This window comes from Canis lupus, chromosome 24, assembly GCF_011100685.1.
Source record: "Canis lupus familiaris isolate Mischka breed German Shepherd chromosome 24, alternate assembly UU_Cfam_GSD_1.0, whole genome shotgun sequence".
Classification (NCBI taxonomy): Eukaryota; Metazoa; Chordata; class Mammalia; order Carnivora; family Canidae; genus Canis; species Canis lupus.
Genome location: NC_049245.1, coordinates 2,526,658 through 2,550,644, shown reverse-complemented (window position 1 = coordinate 2,550,644; position 23,987 = coordinate 2,526,658). Strand labels below are relative to the sequence as shown.

The following is a 23,987-nucleotide window of genomic DNA, read 5'->3' as shown; positions in this document are numbered from 1 at the left end:
GAGGGACATAAACTATGAAGAACACAGCTTACAGTATCAGGTAAGGTTGCAGGTGGCATATCATATCCTATGACCCTATGGTTCCCTCTCTAAATATTTGGAGCCACACCGTCCAATACAGTAATCACAAGCCATGTGTGACTCCTGAGCACTCTCAAGTGCTAGCCCAAATTCATTTCGGATTAAGACTTTGTATGAAAGAAATAATGTAACACATCACCATATAACACTGTTATAATACCATTGACTATATTCCCTATGCTGTGCCTTTCATCCCTGTGACTTATGCTTCCATAAGTGGAAGACTATACCTCCCACTCCCCTTCACCCATTATGCCCATTCCTCTATTGCCACCTGTGGCAACCACCAGTTTGTCCTCTGTATTTATGGGTCTTTTTCTGCTTATTTTGTTTTTTAGATTCCACATATAAGCAAATCATTATATTTTCCATTATATTATTATTTCATTAACTTTTATATCAGTTATAGGTTGAAATGGATACATTGGATATGTTGAGTTAAAATATATTATTAGGGACACCTGGATGACTCAGCAGTTGAGCATCTGCCTTTGGCTCAGGTTGCAATCCCAGAGTCCTGGGATCGAGTTCCACATCAGGCTTCCTGCCAGGAGCCTGCTTGTCCCTCTGCCTATGTCTCTGCCTCTCTCTCTCTCTCTCTCTCTCTCTCTGTCTCTCATGAATAAATAAAAATAAAATCTTTTAAAAATTGATTATTAAAGTTAATTTCAAGGACACCTGGGTGGCTCAGTGATTGAGCATCTGCCTTCGGCTCAGGTCCTGATCCCAGAGTCCCAGAATCGAGTCCCACATCAGGCTCCTCACTGGGAGCCTGCTTCTCCCTCTGCCTATGTCTCTGTCTCTCTGTGTCTCTCATGAATAAATAAATAAAATCTTTTTTAAAAATAAGGTTAATTTCAACCAGTTGTTTTTGTTTTTTTTTACATTTTCTAATGTGGCTACTAGAAAATAAAAAAATTATTACATGACTCACATTTGTGGCTTTCTAATATCTCTGGGACAAAGCTGCTATAGAGAAACTCTCACTGTTGTACAAAGAGAGACAAAAACTTAATTGTGCTATTATTTGAAATACTGAAAATTTGGAAACATTAGTGCCCACCAACAGAAAAACAATAAGAGACACATTGCTGAAGGATTTATACAGTTGGTAAAATACATGTAAAAGTGGAAAAACACAAAACAATTCAGTGTGTTGTTTACAGAAAAAGAGGGAAGGGTTTGTATATAATAAAAGTATAAAAACATGCATGGAAGAGGTTTTGACATCTCCAAGAAAGCAATTAGCTCTGGGAAGAAGAGAAAACACTACAATGGTTGGTATACAGAGAACTGTAATGCATCAGTAACAGCTTGTTTCTTTAGGTTAAAAAACAAATGCTCTAGGCAAATATGGCTAAATGTTAACATCTGTCAAATATCTGTCCAATTTGGATGGTGGTTTCATGTCATTCATATTATGCTATTCTCTGCATTTTTGTGTCTCAAATAGTTTATAATTTTTTAAAGAAATGAATCATGAAGAGCTTTTTATCCCATCCTAAGGAGTTTGGACTTTCTTCTGTTGATAGTGTTTGGAAGCCACTGAAGGGTTTTAAGCAGAGATTTCCATCTAGAGAGAACATTTTGCGATCTCAGGCTCATCCAGCCCATCAGCAAATAACAGGAAAAATATTTCATTGCTTCTGGTGCATGCTTTTTTTTTTTCTCCCACATTTGAACAACTCTGCAACTGGCATGTGTTGTGTTGCCCAGTCAACACTCAGGGCATTGGCGTTGTTGCCTGTGCTGATGCACCAACATGCAGAATGCCAGTTATCATCCTCTTGGATAACATTATGGGGACTCTAGGGGATCACTCTTAAATGCTACACTGCTGGGGCGCCTGAGTGACTCAGTCGGTAAAGCGTCTGCCTTTGGCTCAGGTCATGATCCCAGGGTCCTAGTCAAGTCCAACATTGGGTTCCCTGCTCAGCAAGGAGTCTGCTCTTTTCTCCCCCTCCGCCCCTCCCCCTGCCTGTGCTCTCTCTCTCTCACTCTCCTTCTCAAATAAATAAATAAAACCTTTTAAAAAATGCTACACTGCCAACACACTTCATGGCACAGAGAAAGAAAACATGGAAAATCCTTCACATCAGCAACTTTGAATCAAAATGTAATTTAGAAGATGCACGTTCTATACATGAAGGAGTTTTAGGAAACCATTACTTAATTGGTCAATGTTTGCGTTTTTATACATGCACAAGAGTGGAATGATTTCTTTAAGATTTTTTAAAATTCTGGTAAAACACACATAACATAAAATTTACCATCTTAACCATTTTTCAGGGTACAGTTGAGGACATTCACATTGTTAGGCAGCCATCCATCTCTAGAACTCTTCTCATCCTGTACAGCTGAAACTCTGTGCCCATTAGACACCAATTCCCCCGTCCTGGCCACTATAATGACCACTGTGCAAACCTCATACGTCTGCTTGGTAGGACCTGCCTAAGTCACAGAGAACTCTACCTTAAAGGGACTCTGGACAATGTCATTGTTATCTTTCCAGGCTCTGCAGGGTAGCAAGCACACCGCAGGGGCTGGGATGGTGTTGAGCACCATCCTACCGTATCTACTCTAAGTATCTACCAGTACTGGTCTCACAATACACGAGGGAAGGGTTGTTCTCCATAGGCAAACCAAATTCAGGGGCGAATTCTGTTGAGTTTGATGACTGAAATCAACTTCAGTGAAGTCTGTCCCTGAGACCCAGCCCTGTAACTACCAGAAGAAGCCTGTGCAGGGTTTTCCAACAACAGTGGGAAATCACACTTCCCCTGGCATAAACCCTACTGGAGCCGGTCCTGGCGAGAAGACCTGACACTGGCTGCCACCGGGATTTGACTATCCTTGAACCTTTCATCTCAGTGAATTGCTTTTCTAATTGCACTTCCTTTTTAAATGGTCTGTTTGCATCGTGTCCTCCCAGACCTCCCTCCTTACCATGTGGTTTGCTACTCTCAGCATTTAATTGTGTTACTGACTGACAAGATCTGTTTAGGGCCCGATTTTCTACTGACATTGGGTGACAGCTCATGAGTTCCCTCCTCCTTTCCCTCAAGAAAAAATGAGGAAACCAAACAACTGTGAATCCTAACAGCTTTTATCCCGTTCTCAAGCTTTCGTCCGCTTTCAATATTCCTGTCACTACGGCTGTGTCATCGGCAGAGTGCTTTGGTGATGATCAGATTTCAATGTATCAAACTGGCAAAAACACATTAAAGAAGATTGCAATAATTCCAGCCCCAAATCCAAGCAGATAAGGATTATATTACTCAAGAACTTACCCCAAGTGACAGAAACTGAACTCATCCAGTGGAAACACACATTAGCATTCAGCAGCCAAGATTTCAAGTCTAACTGCTTCTGGTAGTGGTTCTGTATATTTATTTCGGAATCATCTGGAAATCTCTGGCTCCTTAAGGTAGCTCCCTTTAAATCTTTTTGAACGACATGGTGTCGTCATTTGCCTCACTGCGTCGATGTTTTCCATTTCCTCAGGCCAGTCCAGCCATTGACACAAAGACTAATATTTGATGACAGATGGCTCTGTGAGCTTCTGGTAAGGCCATATCTCACTTTTGGAATGCAAGCGATAACCGAGTTCCTCTAGAGCCTTATTTATTATACTATTATTGTGCACAAACTCATTAGATGTAAAACATTCTGCCAGTCAACCTGATCCTGCTCTTCCCCAGCTGTCACGCTGGCAGCTCAAAGATGGCGACAGATGACACTGATGGACAGTACGGCTGCCATCTCCTGCTTCCCAAATTTAAAGCTGGATGCTTCTCAACCGAAGGAACGTGCCAGAGAAAAGAGCTAGGAAGTCACTCTGCCGCATCCTGTGGTTTGATCACCATGGTAGTTTACTAAATGGTATTCATTGGGCCCTGCTGGCCAGGCTTTTCTGGCACTCACAAGCATACTTATGGCAACTATATAAAATCAAACTGAAATCAAACTACATCCCTCCCTCTGGTGCAACAAGAATGTTGTCAGTTTTGCATCCTGGTCCCATTCTTGCCAAGCACCAATTCTTTCTCCCTTTTCAGATGTGCATGTATCTGGCCTCAATGCTCATACATCTCCCATAGACATTTTTGCAATAATATAAGAAATAACTATTCAATCACTTGTTTAAGAACATTCATTCTAGAGTACTTGCTGTGCCCCAGCCATTATGCCAGGCCAAATATATGGAGAAATAAATCAAGGACTTCCCTGTCTCATGGGAAAGAAACAGCTCATCTACATGCAAATTGTTTAGGGTGATGTTTTAGCTGCTATGACAAAATAGGCCCCAAATACAGTGGCTTTGAGAATATGTAAGTTTGTTTCTCTCTCGTTAACAGACCCAAGATTGGCAAGCGGTTCTTCTCTTACATGTTCAGAAATCCAGGTCCCTTCCATTTTTTTCCTCCACCCTCCCTAGGGCATCATCCTTGTCTGCATGGCAAAACTGTGTTGCAGACACACGAGGAGGTGGAAAATGGAAGTCCTAGGACAGGAACTTTCTTTTAAGGAATCACATGGTTATTTCTCACAATCCACAAGTGAATGCTTACTTATTTGGCAATACCTAGCTATAAAGTAGATTGGGAAACAATCTCCAGCTGAACAATCATGTTCCCAGGAAGAAGAGGAAAATGGATTTGGGTGGAAAACTGGCAGTCTTTTCTACAAATACTGTGTGTTAAGTATTGTTAGAGGAACATCTCTGGAGAGGCTAAATCATGAAATGGCTACACACTCAGGTTCAGGAGTCAGACAAGCCTATATTTGAGTCCCAGTACACAACACAGTATCATTCATTTAGTAGGTACCCAGTAAATATTAGATAAGAATATCATTTGCAATTCCATGGAAGTACAGTCAAAAGATTAGTTAGACTGCCTATGAATGGGTCCTATCAGGTATAGATTAGGAGGTAAACTTTGGCTGAGTCTTGAAGGACCAACAGAAATTGAGCAAGTATGGAGCACCTGGATGGTTCAGTTGGTTAAGCATCTGCCTTTAGCTCAGATCATGGTCTCAGGGTCCTGGGATCAAGCCCTGCTTTAGGCTCCCTGTTCAGTGGAGACTCTGCTTTTCCGTCTCCCTTTGCTCCTCTCCCCACTCATGCTTTCTCTGCCTCTCCCAAATAAGTAAAGAAGTCTTAAAAAAAAAAAAAAGAAATTGAGCAAATGGAAGTTCAGTCATTCTGAGCATACACATGCCAAAGTAAGTACATGACAGGTAAATTTTTTTACCTGTGAGCAATTAGAATTTTCTCATACCAGGGGAGCTCGTATTAGGTTCCTGAGTCTCACATTCTGACTCCATAGTGACACTGAACCTCAGATCCCTTTGGAAGGATGTGGGAGAAAAGAGGCTATAAACCTACATGAGACTCAGGAGACAGGGGCCGTGCTGGCACCGAAGACAGGCAACAGAAAAGCCAGAGTTATAATTCAATGAGAAACTCATCCTCCATGTTTGGAGGACAAGAATCCAAACAAGAGAAGAAAGGATTCTGGAAGGATGGCAGAGTAGGAAGCACCAGGAATCTGTCCCTGATATAGACCGTGATTTCACTGGCAAAATCTGACTGATAAAACTATTTTGGAATTCTGGAGTCTGTTTCAAGCCCTGCAATTTCCAGAGGAGATTTAAATGCCTGTTGCAGTTATTTTGGTCAATTTTAGCTTCCAACATTGTATCACTCTCCCCCCCTCCTTCCACCTCCACACTCTCAGCCATATGGTATACAGCTTCTGTCAACTTTTGGGAGCCAGAGTGAGTAATAAGGACTCTGTCCTCCAAAAATTGAGGATCTATATGCTGATTGCCTAATTGTTGCTTCCGATCTTGAAGATGCAGAAACATAGGCAGGTGGCCATTGTCACACCTCTCCTCACAATGTTACAAGCCCTCCCCCTCCATCTGAAGCAACTTCCAAAGGAACTCAAGGGCCAACACCCCTTCCCTCCCTTCTTATCCCCTTCAATTTTCTCCATTCCATTTTCCCTTTTTGAGAGACAGACGTTTAAAGTCAAGGGATTTCAAAAGGAGCTACATATATAAAGGAACTTAAAAAATCACCATGCATGGCCAGGGAGAGGCACAGGCTTTAAAAAAAGACCTAAGAAGAACTTAAGTTTATGCCTCAGGCTGGTCCTCAGCACAGATACAGCCTACAGCAATCAAAACACAAAAACAAAAATCAGCAATCCCAAGAAAGGGAGAATCTGATTTCCAGAGTAACTACATTATTAGATTTAAATGTCCAGTTTTTAACAAAAAAATCACAAGGCATCCAGGAAAATATGGCCCATTCAAAGGAATTAAAGAAAGCAACAGAAACCATCACCAAGAAAGAACAGATGGCAGACTTGCTAGACAAAGACTTTAAAACAGGCATATTAAAGATGCTCAAAGAACTAAAGAAAGTCAGGGAGAAAGTCAAAATAATGAGTAAAATGGAAATACCAATAAAGAGGTAGAAGACCTAAAAAGAAACTAAATGAAATTCTGGAACTGAAAAGTACAATAACTGAAATGAAAAATTCACTAGAGTGATTCAAAAGCATGCTGGAGCAGCCAGAAGGAAAAAAAAAAAAAAAAAAAAAACCTGTGAACTTGAAGATAGGACAATTGAAATTATCCAGTCTGAAGATCAAAGATTAAAAATACTGAAGAAAAGTGAATGGAGCCTAAAGGACATGTGGGACTCTGTAAAATGGACCAATATATGTATGTGGGAATCCTGGAAAGAGAAAAGAGAGAGAGAGAAAGAGGCAGAGAGATCACTCAAAGAAATAATACCCCCAAACTTTCCAAGTCTTATGAATGACATGAATATGAACATCTAAGAAGCTCAACAAACTCCAAGTGAGATGAATTCAAAGAGACCTATGCCAAGACACATTGTAATCAAGCTGTTCAAAGACAAAGACAAAAAGAAAATCTTAAGAGCAGCAATAGAGAAATAATGTATCCCACAGAAGGGATCCTCAATAATATTATTAGCAGATTTCCCATTAAATACTTTGGAGGCCAGAAGGTAGTGGGCTGTTATATTAAAAGTGCTGAAAGAAAACAAAACTGTCAACCAAGAATCATGTATTTGGCAAAACTGTCCCTCAAAAGTGAGGGAGAAATTAAGACATTCCCAGATAAACAAAAGCTGAGAAAGCTTTTTACCACTAGTCCTGCCTTGCAAGAATGCTAAAAGAAATCCTGCAGGTTGAAGTGGAAGGCCACTAGATGGTAATTTGAAGCTGTATAAAGAAATAAAGATCTCAGTAAAGATAAATACATGAACAATTGTAAAAGCTAATATTATTTTAACTTTGGTTTATAGCTCCAGTTTTTGTATTCTACGTAATTTAAGAGACTAATACGTTTTCTAAAACTATTAGTTTAGAAACTACCATTATAACTGGTAATAATTCCACATTTTGTTTTATACATAATTTAAGAGATTGATGCATTAAAAATAATTACTAGTTTATGTGTTTGGGCATACAATGTATAAAGATATAATGTTTTAACCCTAATAACTGACAGGGGTAAGGGGTTTTTTATGCTACTGGGGTTATTCTGGTAAAATTCCAATTGGAGTGTTATCATGTTAGGATGTTAAATGTAATCCCTATGGTAACCAAAAAAAAAAAAAAGCTATAAAATATACACAAAAGAAAATGAAAAGGATTATATTTCACTGCAAAAGATCAACTAAACAAAAAAGAAGTTATTAATGCACGAAATAAGACACAAAAAGAGCTACAAGGCACATCAAATTGACATAAATCCCTCATTATCAGTAATTACTTTAAATGTAAGTGGACTAAAATATCCAATCAAAAGACAGAGATTGGCAGACTGGATTAAAAAAAAAAAGCATGATGCAAGTCTATACCATGTATAAAAGACTCACTTTAAATCTAGACACAGGGATGCCTGGGTGGCTCAGCAGTTGAGCATCTGCCTTCAGCTCAGGGCATGATCCATGATCCCGGGGTCTGGGATCGAGTCCCACATTGGGTTCCCCGCAGGGATCTTGCTTCTCCCTCTGCCTGTGTCTCTGCCTCTCTCTGTGTCTCTCATGAATAAATAAATAAAATCTTTTAAAAAATAAAAAAATAAATCTAGAGACATAAACAGGTTGCAAATGAAAGTATGAAAAAATATATTCCATGTAAATAGTAACCAAAAGAAAGTAGGTATGGCTATCAATAAGTGAATCACAAAAAGACAAATACTGTATGATTCCACTTATATAAAGTGCTTTGATCATACATACAGAGAGAAGAGTGGTGTTTGCTGGGGGCAAGTGGTGTTGGGAGGAGAGGTAAGTGGGGAGTTATTGTTTAATAAATATGGCCTTTTAGTTTTGCAAGACAAAAAGTTCTGGAGATGGATGGTGGTGATGGTTACACAATAATGTGAATGCACTTAATACCACAGAACTATTCATTTTAAAATGGTTAAGAAAGTAAATTTTATGTTATGTACATTTTACCACAGTTTTTTAAAGTGCTATTAAGTTTTAAGAAATTTACTTTCATCCAAGTGGGAGTTTTTATGGTACTAATGCCCCAATTGATACTCTGATTAAAAAAAAAAAAGTGTGCACCATGGTCAGAGAAGTCCAGGAAACACTTTATATTATACCTCAATGCATATGAGCTTCTTCAGTTCTCAGAGAGGAGCTACAATAAGGATGCCTTCGTTTTCCCCTATTTTCATGGAAGAATTTGATCATTACTGTTCAACAGGGATCAAAGAACCAAAGATTTTTGAAGCATAGCCACCTCTCCTGTACCCTGTTCCTGCAGTTGCTGGCCCACAGGAAATTTCATTGACCAGAGTTCCTGATACCTGCCTGTGGCAAACTGTTCATTTAGTGGCCCCTACAATGAGCCTCTCTCTCTGGGATTTAAGTCTTTGAATCTGGCCTGGCCCTATAACCTGCAACAGGACTGACATGGTGCCAATCCTAGGCCTAAGACTTATGAAGGTCTGGAAGCTTCCACGTTTGTGTTTTTCCGGGAACCAGCTGCTGTGTAAGAAAGCTAACTTCTCTGAGATCACCATGCTGTGAGGAAGCCTAGGCTAACCACATAAGAGGGTCTGAGGAGGAGAACCAGGGAACCTGGCAACAGCAAGTCATTCCGTTCAGCTCTCAACCCTTTGAGTACGGGAGGTGATGCCCACAGGAAGCAGAGGTTAGCAGCCTGCTGCCCAAGTGCAGATTGGAAACAAACAAGCAATTGTTGTTTTAAGCCTCCATGTTTCAGGCTAGTTTATTTACACAGCAAGAGACTTGCAAAACAGTATGTTTTCCATCTGACTGAGTAGGGTCCTGAGCAGACCACTGGGGGCTTCTGGCATCTTCCTTCTCCCTCTGTGGTACCCTTTTTTCCTGAGGTTCTACATTCTCCAGCCTGTATGTCTAAAGAATAAGGACGTCTGCTACCAAATCACAGTACTATTGTCATATTTAAGACAGTTAACATTTAGCTCAACAATGCGATACAACGTACAGTCCACATTTGAATTTTGCTATTTGTGCCCACATAAATTCTTCTAGCAACTTTTTCAAGCTGCAGAAGCTACCTGATGCTTACTCACCGCATTTGGCTTTTATAGACATGATGAATTCTTGAAATGACTGAAGGAGAAGATAATAACTCGAAATCCCAGTGTCATTATTACCTGGGCATCTCTTTGCTCCTCTCAGAATGGTGAGCAATACCTATTCTACTTTTGTCACAGGTCCTAAGTTTTTATAGGACTTATCGTTTGTGATAAATGCTATTCTAAACTAGTTCTTTCTGGATTATAATGTGCTTTGTGCTTTCACATACATTATTTTCATTTATGGCATACATAAATACCTAGCGTCCTTGATATTTCGTATATATTGGCTTCTTCATGGGTCTTATCTATGTTCTTATTTTATTTCTTGTAGATCATTTCTTTCTCTCCATAGTAATTCCAAGCTCTGCATTTCCCTTATGGGAACCCCTACCCCCTTCATGTTTACTTCGGTGTACCTTTTTTGAGTAAAGTGAGACTTCGTGGTTGCGAAGAAAAGAGGAAGGGAAAACAGTTTTTGCAAGGTAGTATCAAAAGAGTGAAAATAAATAAGTCCAGGGCCTTCCTGCCTCTGTTGGTGGAAGATACCGTAACACATCCCCAGACACAGGGAGGAGTCCAGAATACAAGAATCTATTAACCCTAGTCTTGGCACCAAACAAAAGTATTTTTCTTGCATGAAGAACCAGACATACACTGTTATAATTCTTCTTGGTTTACACATTATCTAGCCCAAAGCCAAACACATTCATAAGCTTCATATTGATACTGCTGGAAGGATCCTGCAGGTTCCTGGTGAGCTTCTGCTGCCTTTACATCATGTGGGACAGTCATTATTTTATTCCAAGAGATGCCAAAATATGTACAAGGACTTTGGAAGCTTTATTCGTCATCTCAGTTCTCTAAGGTGGGGTCCCTTTCTTGTGAGTCCTTTACCTGCAGGAAAAGGGACCATGACCTTTGGTGTGAACAGTTCTCTCCACCCTTCCCCGGGAAACTGTCAGGAAACAGAATGATACAGGAGCCACACTGACTATCCCTAGGACCGTGGAAGTCGGATGTAAATGTTTACCTATTTCTTCCTAAGGAAACAGCTCTGCACAACCTGAGGAAGGGCTTTAGATAGAGAAAAGAAGGCAAAAGGACGGATTGCAAGCTCCTTCTTCTGTGTGGCCTCAGGGGAAGAACCATTGATTAAAATGGAAGGTCAACATCATCCCTGCTGGGCAAATTTGAGATTCTTGAAGAGCCTCTCAGCCCAGTAGGACTCTCAAGCCCTGCTTTGAGTGGGTGGAAAGAGACTCGGTGATTCTCCCTTCGAGGCCAGTCTTGGCCTGAACTCATCTTTAAATCCAGAGCATTTGGATCTTTATGCTGCCTGTGCTGCCCTGGTCAGGAAAGCATTTGTCACAGCTCTTAGTTTTGTAATTTCCTGAAGAAAGGTTTAAGTCACCCTGAGCCTCTCTTTGCAGAAAGTGGGAGATGACATTGGCCCACACCAATCCAGAATAGCACACTGGGTCCTGTTTGCACACCTTATTTACAAGGCTTTTCAAGACCATTCCTGGCCCATCTACTGTAACTCTGCATCCATTTGCTGAACACACCAGTCCCTTTTTCTAGGACAGCAGAAAGCTTAATCCTAAAATTGTAAATAGATATCAAATATTATGACAGTTGCAGTTTGGGATCATGGTCGTCTTCCCCCAACCTCATGGTTATAACAGAGATTCTGAAGTGGCTGCCTTCTCATGAGGGGATGGAGTTGGGGGGATGCTCCTTGGCCTGTGAATGGCAGACCACAAGGCCAGGGAGAAGCTCCCTCCACCTTCATCCCTACCCACTAGCTCTAGCTCCCGACCTTTTCCACATCAGACTATTCTGCTAGGGCTTCCCATAGCTATTCCTTTGGAATACCTACACCCTCACTTGTCACGTGAGACTCAACAAGGAGAAAACCAACATCCCAAAAGGGCTGCTCTGAAACAAAATCAAGTATATGTTGGGGAGCCAGTAGAGACAGCAAACAGAAATGACTTTTGGTCTCACTGGTGTTTAAATTACACATGGAGGTCACTCAATGAGATGACTTTAATGCTTTAGTAGCCTATGTAAGCAAACCAAAACCTAAATCTCTCAAAGTTTAAAAGTCAAAACCTAAGGCTTTTCCAAATAAGGCAACCACTCAAGCTTCAGCCAATCAAAAACTTTCCTTGCTTTGTTTCTGCCTCTTCTCTGTGCAAGTCTTTCTGTATATGGAGTGCTCCTAACTACTTCCTGTTTGGTGCTCCCTGATTCAAATGAATTTTTGCTCAAATTAACTTCTAATTTTTAAAAAGATTTTAAGTAATATCTACATCCAATTGTGGGGCTTGAACTTACAATGCCAAGATCAAGAGTTGCATGCTCCACCGACTGAGCCAGCCAGGAGCCCCACAAATTAACTTATAATCTTTAATATTCCTTGCTTTATCTCCAAACACAGTTCTCTTCGGATTTTCTGTGAACACAGAAAACTCTCCACTCAGAGCTTTTCCTGAAGGTTCTGGTTCACCTGAACACCTGGATCTGGACAAACCTGGAGCTGTTTGAGCCTGCCCCCTTAAGAATAAGATGCTTCCCTTTCCTGCTGCCTGCCTGTGAACACTGGAAAACCTGCTGGCTTATTAGGAGGTGCAACTCTGACCTCCCACCCTACTCCTTAGAACATTGATTTCCAAACTTGAGCAGCATTAGAATCATCTGAATCCCCTGGAGCGAGTGTTAAAACCAAGATTTCTGAGCCTCCCTCCCCCCCCAAAAAAAATTCAGATCCAGAGTTCTGGGTGGGGACTGAGAACATGCAGTTTTTACAAGTTTCTAGGAGATGCTATTACTACTGGTCTGGGGACCACATATTGGGAACCACTCCCTAAAATCTCTGTGGCACCAATTACCCTCTCTTACCTTGTTTTCTTTGCACATCCTTGCATTTTGGACAAACCAAGTCTCCAAACTATGGGACATGGTAGAAAACCCCCTTTTTCCTGACTTCATTAGACAAGTATTTTCTGAACTGACCGCTGGTAGAACATGGGAAAAAAATGGAAGAGCTGAGTCACATGATAAAAGGATGCCTTCCACCTACAGCAAGAGTCAAGCTTTGAGATGATTTGCAATTTAAAGTAATTACAGATGTTGAGTTTAATAAGTTCTTTATAGATCTTGGAAACTAGCCCTTTATCTGATACGTCATTTGCAAATATCTTCTCCCATTCTGTAGGTCGTCTTCGAGTTTTGTGGACCGTGTCCTTTGCTGTGCAAAAGCTTCTTATCTTGATGAAGTCCCAATAGTTCATTTTTGCTTTGGTTTCTTTTGCCTTCGTGGATGTATCTTGCAAGAAGTTACTGTGGCCAAGTTCAAAAAGGGTGTTGCCTGTGTTCTCCTCTAGGATTTTGATGGAATCTTGTCTCACATTTAGATCTTTTATCCATTTTGAGTTTCTCTTTGTGTATGGTGCAAGAGAGTGGTCTAGTTTCATTCTTCTGCATGTGGATGTCCAATTTTCCCAGCACCATTTATTGAAGAGGCTGTCTTATTAAACTCAACACCAAGAATCAAATAATCCAATCATGAAATGGGCAAAAGACATGAAGAGAAATCTCACAGAGGAAGACATAGACATGGCCAACATGCACATGAGAAAATGCTCTGCATCACTTGTCATCAGGGAAATACAAATCAAAACCACAGTGAAAAAAAAATGAAAAAAAAAAAAAAAACACAGTGAGATCCCACCTCACACCAGTGAGAATGGGGCAAATTAACAAGGCAGGAAACCACAAATGTTGGAGAGGATGCGGAGAAAGGGGAACCCTCTTACACTGTTGGTGGGAATGTGAACTGGGGCGGCCACTCTGGAAAACTGTGTGGAGGTTCCTCAAAGATTTAAAAATAGACCTGCCCTATGACCCAGCAATTGCACTGTTGGGGATTTACCCCAAAGATACAGATGCAGTGAAACGCCGGGACACCTGCACCCCGATGTTTATAACAGCAAAGTCCACAATAGCCTAACTGTGGAAGGAGCCTCGGTGTCCATCGAAAGATGAATGGATAAAGATGTGGTCTATGTATACAATGGAATATTACTCAGCCATTAGAAACGACAAATACCCACCATTTGCTTCAACGTGGATGGAACTGGAGGGTATTATGCTGAGTGAAATGAGTCAATCGGAGAAGGACTAACAGTGTATGTTCTCATTCATTTGGGGAATATAAATAATGGTGAAAGGGAATAGAAGGGAAGGGAGAAGAAATGGGTAGGAAATATCAGAAAGGGAGACAGAACATAAAGACTCCTAACTCTGGGAAACGAACTAGGGGTGGTAGAAGGGGAGGAGGGCGGGGGGTGGGGGTGAATGGGTGACGGGCACTGAGGGGGGCACTTGGTGGGATGAGCACTGGGTGTTATTCTGTATGTTGGCAAATTGAACACCAATAAAAAATAAATTTATTATTAAAAAAATAATAAAAATAAAATAAAGGTAATTACAGGAATCCCCGGGGGGCTCAGCGGTTGAGCGTCTTCCTACGGCACAGGGCGTGATCCCAGAGACCCAGGAGACCCAGGAGACCCAGATCGAGTCCCACGTCAGGCTCCCTGCATGGAGCCTGCTTCTCCCTCTGCCTGTGTCTCTGCCTCTCTTTCTCTGTGTGTGTGTCTCATGAATAAATAAATAAATCTTTTTTTAAAGGTAATTACAGATGAATAGAAGCAAAAGAATTTCAGGAGTAATGGAGAATTTAAACTTCAATGGCTAGTTCAACTGTCTTTTGAATCCATCTTATGAATAATTTATCTTTCAAAGTCATTTGCTAATGGGTAGTTTTCACCTTTAGAAAGCATTTCCCCCGTACAAACAGTACTCTATATGATGGCTAGGAAGGTGTTCAATGAGCCTTACTCACTCCATTGTGTGGCTGAAAGTATTCATTTTATCCAAAAACTAAAGGTAGGAAATGATATTATATTTTGTTCTAAATTTCATAAGACATTTAAACATACAGAGTACATCAAAAGTCTCTTTTTAATGAGTATTTCACAATGTATTATACTACAAATAATTAAGACAAAATAAAATTAAATGAGATAAGTTTTCAGTGCTGAAGGAAAGGACACTTCCATTTTTACTGTAAAAAGATGGGATGCTTTGTGGCTATCCCAAGAGAGCATTTGGGGCAATTTTAAAGGCTTTAGACATAAAAAATTCTGGCTCTATATTAGATCTAGTTGCATTTCTGAACATATAAGCTTCCAGGGCACTTTGGAGAAATAGCTGATTCTGGTGCGGGGGCATGGAAAGTTCAAGAAGAGCTGGGCACTACTTCTTGTGCCAGAAAGAAAGGACTGACTCTAAAAATCATGGAAATATATCAAAAGAATACAGGAACTATCTTGAAGAGGTTCCCACTGACCAAACTTGAGACAATTTAACCATCAAAATAATTAGACAGTAATAGATTGTAACTTACAAATAAAATAAGAATTACACACACACTGTGTATATATGTATGTGTATTTGAAAGCATACATATGCACATGTAAAATTTAGATATAGAATGTCAATAGTGTAAACTTCATATAGAAAGTATATATAAACATACATCATTAGTATACTATATATATGTGTGTGTGTGTGTGTGTGTGTGCCTAAATATAGTACACATTATTAGCTGGCATTATACTATAAAAAAGAGCTTTCTCCCATGTATTTCTCCTTAGGATGACAACTAATAAATGTAGAAGAAATCAGGTAGTTAGAAATATCACCATTTAAATAAAAATAAAAAGAAATATCACCATTTTGCAATCATCATAATATTAATAGTGATGCAAAACTCATCAATGGATGATGCTAAAGTTCATGTATGAACATTTGATTAGGAATGGGATATCTATTCTCAAAATGTTCACTCTCAAATTACTCATTAATCACAAAGAGAAAATAGGCACTTTACAGTAGAGAAACTTGAGATCAGCATTAACATCACCAACAATGGGACACATCCACCTCTGATGTACCAAGAAGAAAGCAGTGTCAATTGTGGGCTATTCCTCCCAATATGTGTAATCGAAAACTAATCATGAGAAAAAAATCAGACAAGCCCACACTAAGGCACATCCTGTAGAAGGAATAACCTATATTTCCAAAAAATGTTAAGGTCAAGAAAGACTGAAGGAGGATAAAGAGTTGCAACAACCAAGTGCAAATGTGTGATCCAGAATTATGTCCCAGTCTGGAAAAAATCTGCCATGGAGGGCATTATTAGGACAGAAGGCAAAATTTGAACAAGGAACATTTAATTAATAATAATATTTAATCCAAACCAAGTGTCCATCAATGGATGAATGGATAAGAAGATGTGATATATATAATGGAATACTCAGTCATAAAAGAATGAAATCTATCCATTTGCAACAACATGGATGGACCTAGAAGACATTATGCTAAGTAACATAAATCAGACAAAAAAAAAAGACAAATACCATGCAATTTAGCTTATATGTGCAATCTAAAAAACAAAAGAACCAAAAAGCAGTTTCTTAAATACAGAGAACAAACTAGTGTTGCCAGAGAGGAGATGAGTGGGTGAACAAGTGAAATAGATAAGGGGATTAGGAGGTACAAACTTCCAGTTGTAAAATAAATAAGTCAAGGATATGAAAACTACAGCATTGGGAATATAGTCATTAACAATGTAATAACAGGGGATCCCTAGGTGGCTCAGCAGTTTGGCGCCTGCCTTTGGCCCAGGGCATGATCCTGGAGACCCAGGATCGAGTCCCACGTCAGGCTCCCGGCATGGAGCCTGCTTCTCCCTCTCTCTCTCTCTCTCTCTCTCTCTCTCTCTCTCTCTCTCTCCCCTCTCTCTCTCTATGTCTATCATGAATAAATAAATAAATAAATCTTAAAAAAAAACATTGTAATAACATTGTGATCACACTTATGGTGAGCTCTGAGTAATGTATAGAATTGTCAGATCACTGTTGTACATCTGGAACTAATGTAATATTGCACGTCAACTGTACGTCCATAATAAAAAATATTGTGTTTCTGTGGCCAGGCCCTTAAGCATTTCTACTCTGGCCTTTGGTTGCCTAGCCCCTATGTCCCAGACCCACCAGGCTCAACTCTAGTGTGTAGTTTGTCTGAAGGATAAGGAAGGAGAAAGGTTCCTGGAGATCTTGCCAACTTCTTGTGAACCTAGCAATGCCTCAAAGAGTGTGTAGTGTCTAGCTATTGTGGGGCACATGGGCCCCGGAGCCCTTGGTTTCCCATGACAATGAAAGCCAAATATGCCTCTATCTTTCTATATTTTTTAAATTTAACATACAGAAGTTTAATATTTTATACATAGATCATTAGTGCTTCTTTTTTTAAAATTTCTAGTATTCTATTTATTCTAATATTAGAAAGTTCTCTCTCCAGTTACTTATTGATATTATAGCAAACCACTCCAAAACTTAATGGCTTGAAACAATGACTTATTATTTCCTCACAGTTCTGTGGGTTGACTGGGATTAGTTTGGTGGTGCTTGCCTGGGATCTTGCATATGGTAATGCCATGGCTGAAATTGGAGTCATCTGAATGCTTACCAGGGCTGGATGTCCAGGATTGCTTCTTCACTCTGTCTGGCACCTGGACTGAGATGGTTGGATTTTTTTTTTAAAAGGCCATTTTTCATTCAAAAGAAACACCTAAAAAATAAGAATACAGAATGACTAGAAGAAAAAGAAAGGAAATTATATATCTGACAAGTATCAAAAGAAAGCTACTATAGCTATATGAATGTTATACAAATTAGATTTTTATGACACAAAGCTTTTCTCAAAATAAAGAATCACCTCGTAAGGATGTAACACCATAACAATCTAAACAGTCTAAATCTGAATGCCCCTAATAACATAGCCTCAAAATATATAAAGGAAAAAAATTGACAAAACTACAAAGAGAAATATGTAAAATCACCCATTAGTGGGTAATTTTAACAAGCTATTTTCAGTAATGGATAGATCAAAGAGACCAAAAGAATAATGAAAGATATAAGGGATTTGAACACAATTAGTGGGCTTTATCTGACTTGTACAGAATACTGCACCCCTTGCTGCAAAAGACACATTAATAAACATTGATTGCATACTCAGCCACAGAGCAAGTTTCAACAAATATGAAATAATTAGTACAATAGCAGACTTTGTAGCTGCACTCAAGGAGTGCATCAGCTGCATTGGACATAGTTGTTCTCCCTTCTTGGAACATACTCTTCTCTTGGCCTCTAGGACACAGTCCCTTGATTTCTTTCTAATTTCATTGACAGCTTCTTCTCAGTCTCCTTTGAAGTTTTTCCCCATCTTTTTGATCTCTAAATATTGAAGTTCCCTGGAGGATCAGTGCTCAGAACTCTTCCTTTTCTTTTTTAACACTAGCCCAAAGTAATCACATCCATATTTATGACTTTAAATAACACTTATATACTACTGACTTCCAAATTTAGGTCTCCAGCCCAAATTCTTCCCTCGGGTTTCAGACAAAGATCCATCTGCCTACCCAACATTCCTGCTGGGAAATCTAATCAGCATATCACATTCAACATGTCCAAATTTGAGTTCTTGATTTCTCCCCAAATCTGCTATTCTAGCACTTTTCCCATCTCAGTAAATGACTACCCCATTTTTCCGAGTGTTCAGGTTTGAATTCTTGGCATTACCCATGTCTTTTCTCTCTTTCTTACTCCACAATAACAAATCCTGTCATCTCTTTTCTTATGGCCTCTGCTTCTACTACCCTCAGCCATGCCACCATTATTTCCCACCCAGATTCAGAGTCTCCTAACAGGTTGTTTCAGTTATTTATTGCTGTGTAATGAACAATCCCAAAATTAGTGTCTTAAGGCAACACCAGTTTATTTATTTCTCATGATCCTGTGGGTTGACCACATAGTTTTACAGTTTCATGTGGTGTCAGCTGGGGCATAGATGGTTAGAAGGATTAATATGACCTCATTTTCATGGCAGGCAGCTTGTGATGACTGCCTAGTTGGGAGCTCAGCTAGAGCTATTAGCCAGTGGGCTCCACACTGGCCTCAACTCCTCCACATGGACCTCAACTCTCCAGAAGTCTCCTAACTTCTTAGGCTGCCACACAGCATGGATTCTATAAGGGAGCTGCACTGAGGGAAATGAAGATTTCTTAAATCACAACTTTGGAAGTTACAGAGTAACTGCTATGCATTCTTTTAGTCAATGCAATCATAAGACCCGCCAGATTCAAGTAATAAGAAATAAACTCTGCTTCTGGATGGGAAGAGCAGCAAAGAATTTGTGATCATTTTTAACACCCCATGGTTCTCCCTGCTTCCACTTTTCCCACTCCATAATTCTCCACATAATGTCCAGACTTTTTTTTAAAACATAAGTCAGACCATGTCACTTTTATTCTCAAAACTCTCTAGTAGTTTCTTCTCTTATCCAGATTAAAACAGAAATTATTCACCATGGTTGTCAACTCTACCTCATCTGATCCTTGCTTCCTCTCCCAGCTCCCAGCTCCTCCTCACTTCATTCAGGCCACATTAGTCCTTGACGTTTATCAAACTCCCCAGTTATGTTCCTGTCTGGGGGCCTTTACATTGGCTGTTCCCTCTGCCTACATCCCATGGATCTCTGCCTGGCTTACTCACCCCCTTACTTCCTGCAGGTATCTAATCAAAACTCATTTCATCCTGAGGGCCTTCCCTCTCTAGAATAAGCAAAACTAATCCATGACAGTAAAAGTTAGAGGGAGGTACCTCGGGTGGAGGGAGAATTGCCTGGAGGGGCACAGGGGAATTTCTGGGGGATGAAAATGTTCTATATTTTATTTTGGTGGTGATTTCCACATAGATGTTGTTTCTGTGATCTCTTGCTGTGTAACAAATTGACCCCACACTCAGTTATGCAAAACAACTATTTATTACCTCTGAGAGTTTCTGTAGGACAGGAATTTGGACAGGGCACAGTAGGAACAATGTATTCTGTGATGTCTGGGATCTCTGAGAAGTTGAAGGCTGGAAGCTGGAATTATCTAAAGGTTCATTCACTTATATATTTGGCAGCTGATGTTGATGTTGACTGGGACCTCAGGTGGGACTGTTGACCAGAACACCTACACTAGCCTGTCCTTGTGGCTGCTTGGCTTTCTCACAACGTAGTGGATGCGTTGAAAGAGAAGGGAGGGAGAGAGAGTGTCAGGCGGAAGCTGTATTGTCTTTTCTAACCTCAAAAGTCATACTGTGTTCATTCTACCACATTCTGTGCACTGGAATCAGGTCACTAAGGTCACAGAATTTTCAAACATGTTTTAACACAGCCACGGGTCTGAATGATTGGCAAAACCCATTGACTGAACATTTAAGAACTGTTCATTGATGGTTGTCAACTATACCCCAATTTAAAAAATGGAAAAAATGACCTTCTTTGGCCCTAAAATAGAGACCCCACCCCATCATTACCACCCATCCCTTTGCCCTGTTTTGTTTTGTTTTTAAGATTTTATTTATTTATTCATGAGAGACACTGAGAGAAAGAGAGGCAGAGACACAGGCAGAGGGAGAAGCAGGCTCCATGCAGGGAGCCTGACTTGGGACTTGATCCCTGGTCTCCAGGATCACGCCCTGATCCAAAGGCAGACACCCAACTGCTGAGCCCCCCAGGTGTCCCTGCCCTGTTTTGCTTTTTATTTTTTGTTTTTTGGTTTTTTTGAAGGTTTTATTTATTTGTTTGAGAGAGAGAGAGAGAATGAGTGAGCACAAGTGTGTGTGGGGGGGGGGAATGGTAGAGGGAAAGGAAAAAGCAGACTCCCTGCTGAGCAGGTAGCCCCACTTGAGGCTCAATCCCAGGACCCCAAGATCATGACTTGAGCTGAAGACGGACACTAAACTGACGGAGCCACCCAGGCACCCCTTTGTCCTGTTTTAAAGTAAAATAAAACCACTTATGACAGCCCAACACAGTATTGCATGGTTTTTTCCCTCACTTATTTACTCTGTCCCAACCCACACCCTATGGCAAACAAGACTGTAAAATTTAAGAGCACAGGCATTTGGTGCCCAACATTCAATACCTACAGTAGAGTCTGGCACACATCAGTGCTCAGTCAAGATTTGTCAGATGTCATTGACTGTGCTGAATGACTCCAGGAAGGAAAGACCCACATAGCAGAAAATAAGAGGCCATGAGGCCGTATATCAAAACATTAAATGCAGATCACAATTGTCACAGCCAGTCAGACAATGGAAGGAGAACCTAATTCTGAACTATTAGAGTTAGAAGGATCCTTAGGGGTGATGTGGGGTAGCTCCTCATTTTATAGGTGAGGAAGGTAGGATCCAAAGGAGGGGAGAGGCTTATTCCAGGTCACACAGCAGTAGGGATAGGAGCCAGGCCCCATGACTCAGGTCACTAGGTAAAGCTAAAGCTCCAGGTGTTTTTTATTCTGGAGAACAGCCTCTCTATTGCAGCGCATTTTTGGAAAGAAGCATTCTAGCCTGACGATGTGGCTGGACAAAAATGAACGAGATTTTAGAAATGAGACTATGAGTTGGGTGATAAAATTCAGACTCACGTTGGCAGAATTTCTGTGTACTACACAGAAGGGCAATGCATTCTTCTTGGAGTTTCTAGTCATTTTATATGCCTTGGGTGGTGGGATCAGCTGCATGAAAAAAATTCCTGGTCTTTGGTGTCATAAAATCCTCCTTTCCCCCACCATCAGCTAAGGAACTCTCTGTAAAAACTAGAGATTTCTGAGCCAATTCTCAAGAAAGTGATTCCATGATAGAAAGATAGAAACAAAAAAACCCACCAACAACAACAGAAGAAAGAAAGAAAGAAAGAAAGAAAGAAAGAAAGAAAGAAAGAAAGAAAGAAAGAAAGGAAGGAAGGAAGGAAGAAACATGTTTACTGCCATTTACTCACTGGAAAGCTTTTGGATTCCTACGTTTGTTGTGTTTCTGAGAGTGCTAATTAATTTAAGACATTCTCCTATTATGCTGTACCACATCTGGAGTATGAGCAGCACATATTGTGCCACCATAAGCCAAATAATGACTCATTTTTGCATGACACAAGAGTCCAATTCTATGTTTTAGCTCTTATTCAAGTTTCTTGAATGATTCTATTTAAGTAACATCTGTTAGAACAAAGACAGTAGTTCAGGTGGAAGATTCATTTCAGAAAAGAATTTGGAGATTCACAGAACAACGTGAATCAGGCTAAAAAAGAGACAAGAGGGCAGCCCGTGTGGCTCAGCAGTTTAGCGCCGCTTTCAGCCCAGGGCGTGATCCTGGAGACCCGGGATCGAGTCCCACGTCGGGCTCCCTGCATGGAGCCTGCTTCTCCCTCTGCCTGTGTCTCTGCCTCTGTCTCTCATGAATAAATAAATAAAATCTTAAAAAAAAAAAAAAAAAGAGACAAGAAATGAGAAATGGTGCTTGCACACTTTCTACACTAAATTACTGATATATTTTCTCCTTCAAATTGATATCATCGTGTTACAAGCAGAATTGGTCATTGGTGATTTTTAAAATGTGTGATTCGGGATCCCTGGGTGGCGCAGCGGTTTGGCGCCTGCCTTTGGCCCAGGGCACGATCCTGGAGACCCGGGATCGAGTCCCACATCGGGCTTCCGGTGCATGGAGCCTGCTTCTCCCTCTGCCTGTGTCTCTGCCTCTCTCTCTCTCTCTATGTGACTATCATAAATAAATAAATAAAATTAAAAAAAAAATTTAAAATGTGTGATTCTTCTCCTTTCCATCCTTGTCCTCATCTTCATGATTAGCATTACCTTGGAGAAACTACAAGCTGAACCCAGGAGACATTATAGGGCCAAATCTTGCTGATGATGATGTTTCTAATAGCAATAGACTGCATTCAAATTCAGCATCACCAAATGGACCCTTTTAAGTTTATTTGCTTAAGCAATGAATGAATAATGAAGCAGGGTGGGCTGCATTGCTCTTTCTCTTTTTTCTTCCTCTTTGTAATTATCATGAATCGTACATTCCAATTTTCCAGTTTGTGCTTCAGTTAAAATCGTATCAGCCCACTTAGATACTTCAGGCTCTCTAAGAGCCATCTGCTATTTCCCCCTTTCATACTGCCGCAATGACTGACACCCACCCTCCAGACACTGCAGGTTTGTATCTCCCATGAAGCTTTTCTTGTAGTAGATGCTCACTAAATGTTTGTGGACTGAGTCTATGAAGAGAGAATGTCCTTTGTACTCCATTCTTTTTCAAAAAAGGATTTTTCAAATCCTAGATGCATGTTTGGCATGTTTAGAGATAAACATAATTTCAAAGTTAATATTTGTGAAATCTGTCTAAGGGGGATACCTGGGTGGCTCAGTGGTTGAGCATCTGCCTTTGGCTCAGGGCATGATCCTGGAGTCCCGGGTTTGAGTCCCACATCGGGATCCCTGCAAGGAGCCTGCTTCTCCCTCTGCCTGTGTCTCTGCCTCTCTCTCTCTGTGTCTCTCATGAATAAATAAAATCTTAAAAAAAAAAAAAAAAGAAATCTTTCTAAGGAATGTACTGATTCACACATCTAAGTTGGTGCCTAATCCTGACCCTATAGAGCCCTAACCCTGGCCATGTGGCTGATAAGCAGAAGACATTGACCACATGGACAATGAAACAAACAGAAGAGTTGGACGTGTATGGATCTTTTTGCACTGTGGCTCACCTGTGGAGAAGCAAGTAGTTCAATGGTGCATGAGTGAGTGAAGTGAACACACTCCAGAGCAGTGGACAACAAAGTTCAAACAGTGAAATAAGGGGAGATTGTGGAGGGTCAAGGATGCTAGCTTAAGGAGTACGAATTCCTTTCCATAGAAACCAGAGAGACTTCCAAGGTTTTCAACAGTGACAATGCTCATGGAGATCATTCCTATAGCCATCAAGCATATATTTAGGTAAAATGGTACAAGTACTTTGAAAAGAGCTTGGTAGTTTCTTACAAAGTTAAACATACATACACCTATCACGCAACCATTATTCCTAGGTATTTGTCCCAAAGATAAAAATGTACTTCTTAAAAAAGACAAAAACAAAATTATTGTGCAAAGATGTCCATAGGAGTTTTATTCCAACAAACTGGAGACAACTCATATATCCATCAGTTGGTGAATAGGTACCCAAATTATGGACATCTTCACAACGAGATACCACACAGCAATAAAAACGCAATGGGGGCAGCCTGGGTGGCTCAATGGTTGAACGTTGGCCTTCAGC

At 40.4% G+C, this 23,987-nt stretch overlaps 1 long non-coding RNA gene across 1 annotated transcript in view; it reads right to left on the bottom strand.

Annotated features, from left to right (window-relative positions):
* The window catches only part of LOC111092255, a 147,100-nt gene that overhangs the window by 17,669 nt on the left and 105,444 nt on the right, over positions 1-23,987 (bottom strand). The window contains exon 3 of the long non-coding RNA XR_005377472.1: positions 17,314-17,415. This is a non-coding gene — a long non-coding RNA (uncharacterized LOC111092255). The remainder of the gene's footprint in view (positions 1-17,313; positions 17,416-23,987) is intronic.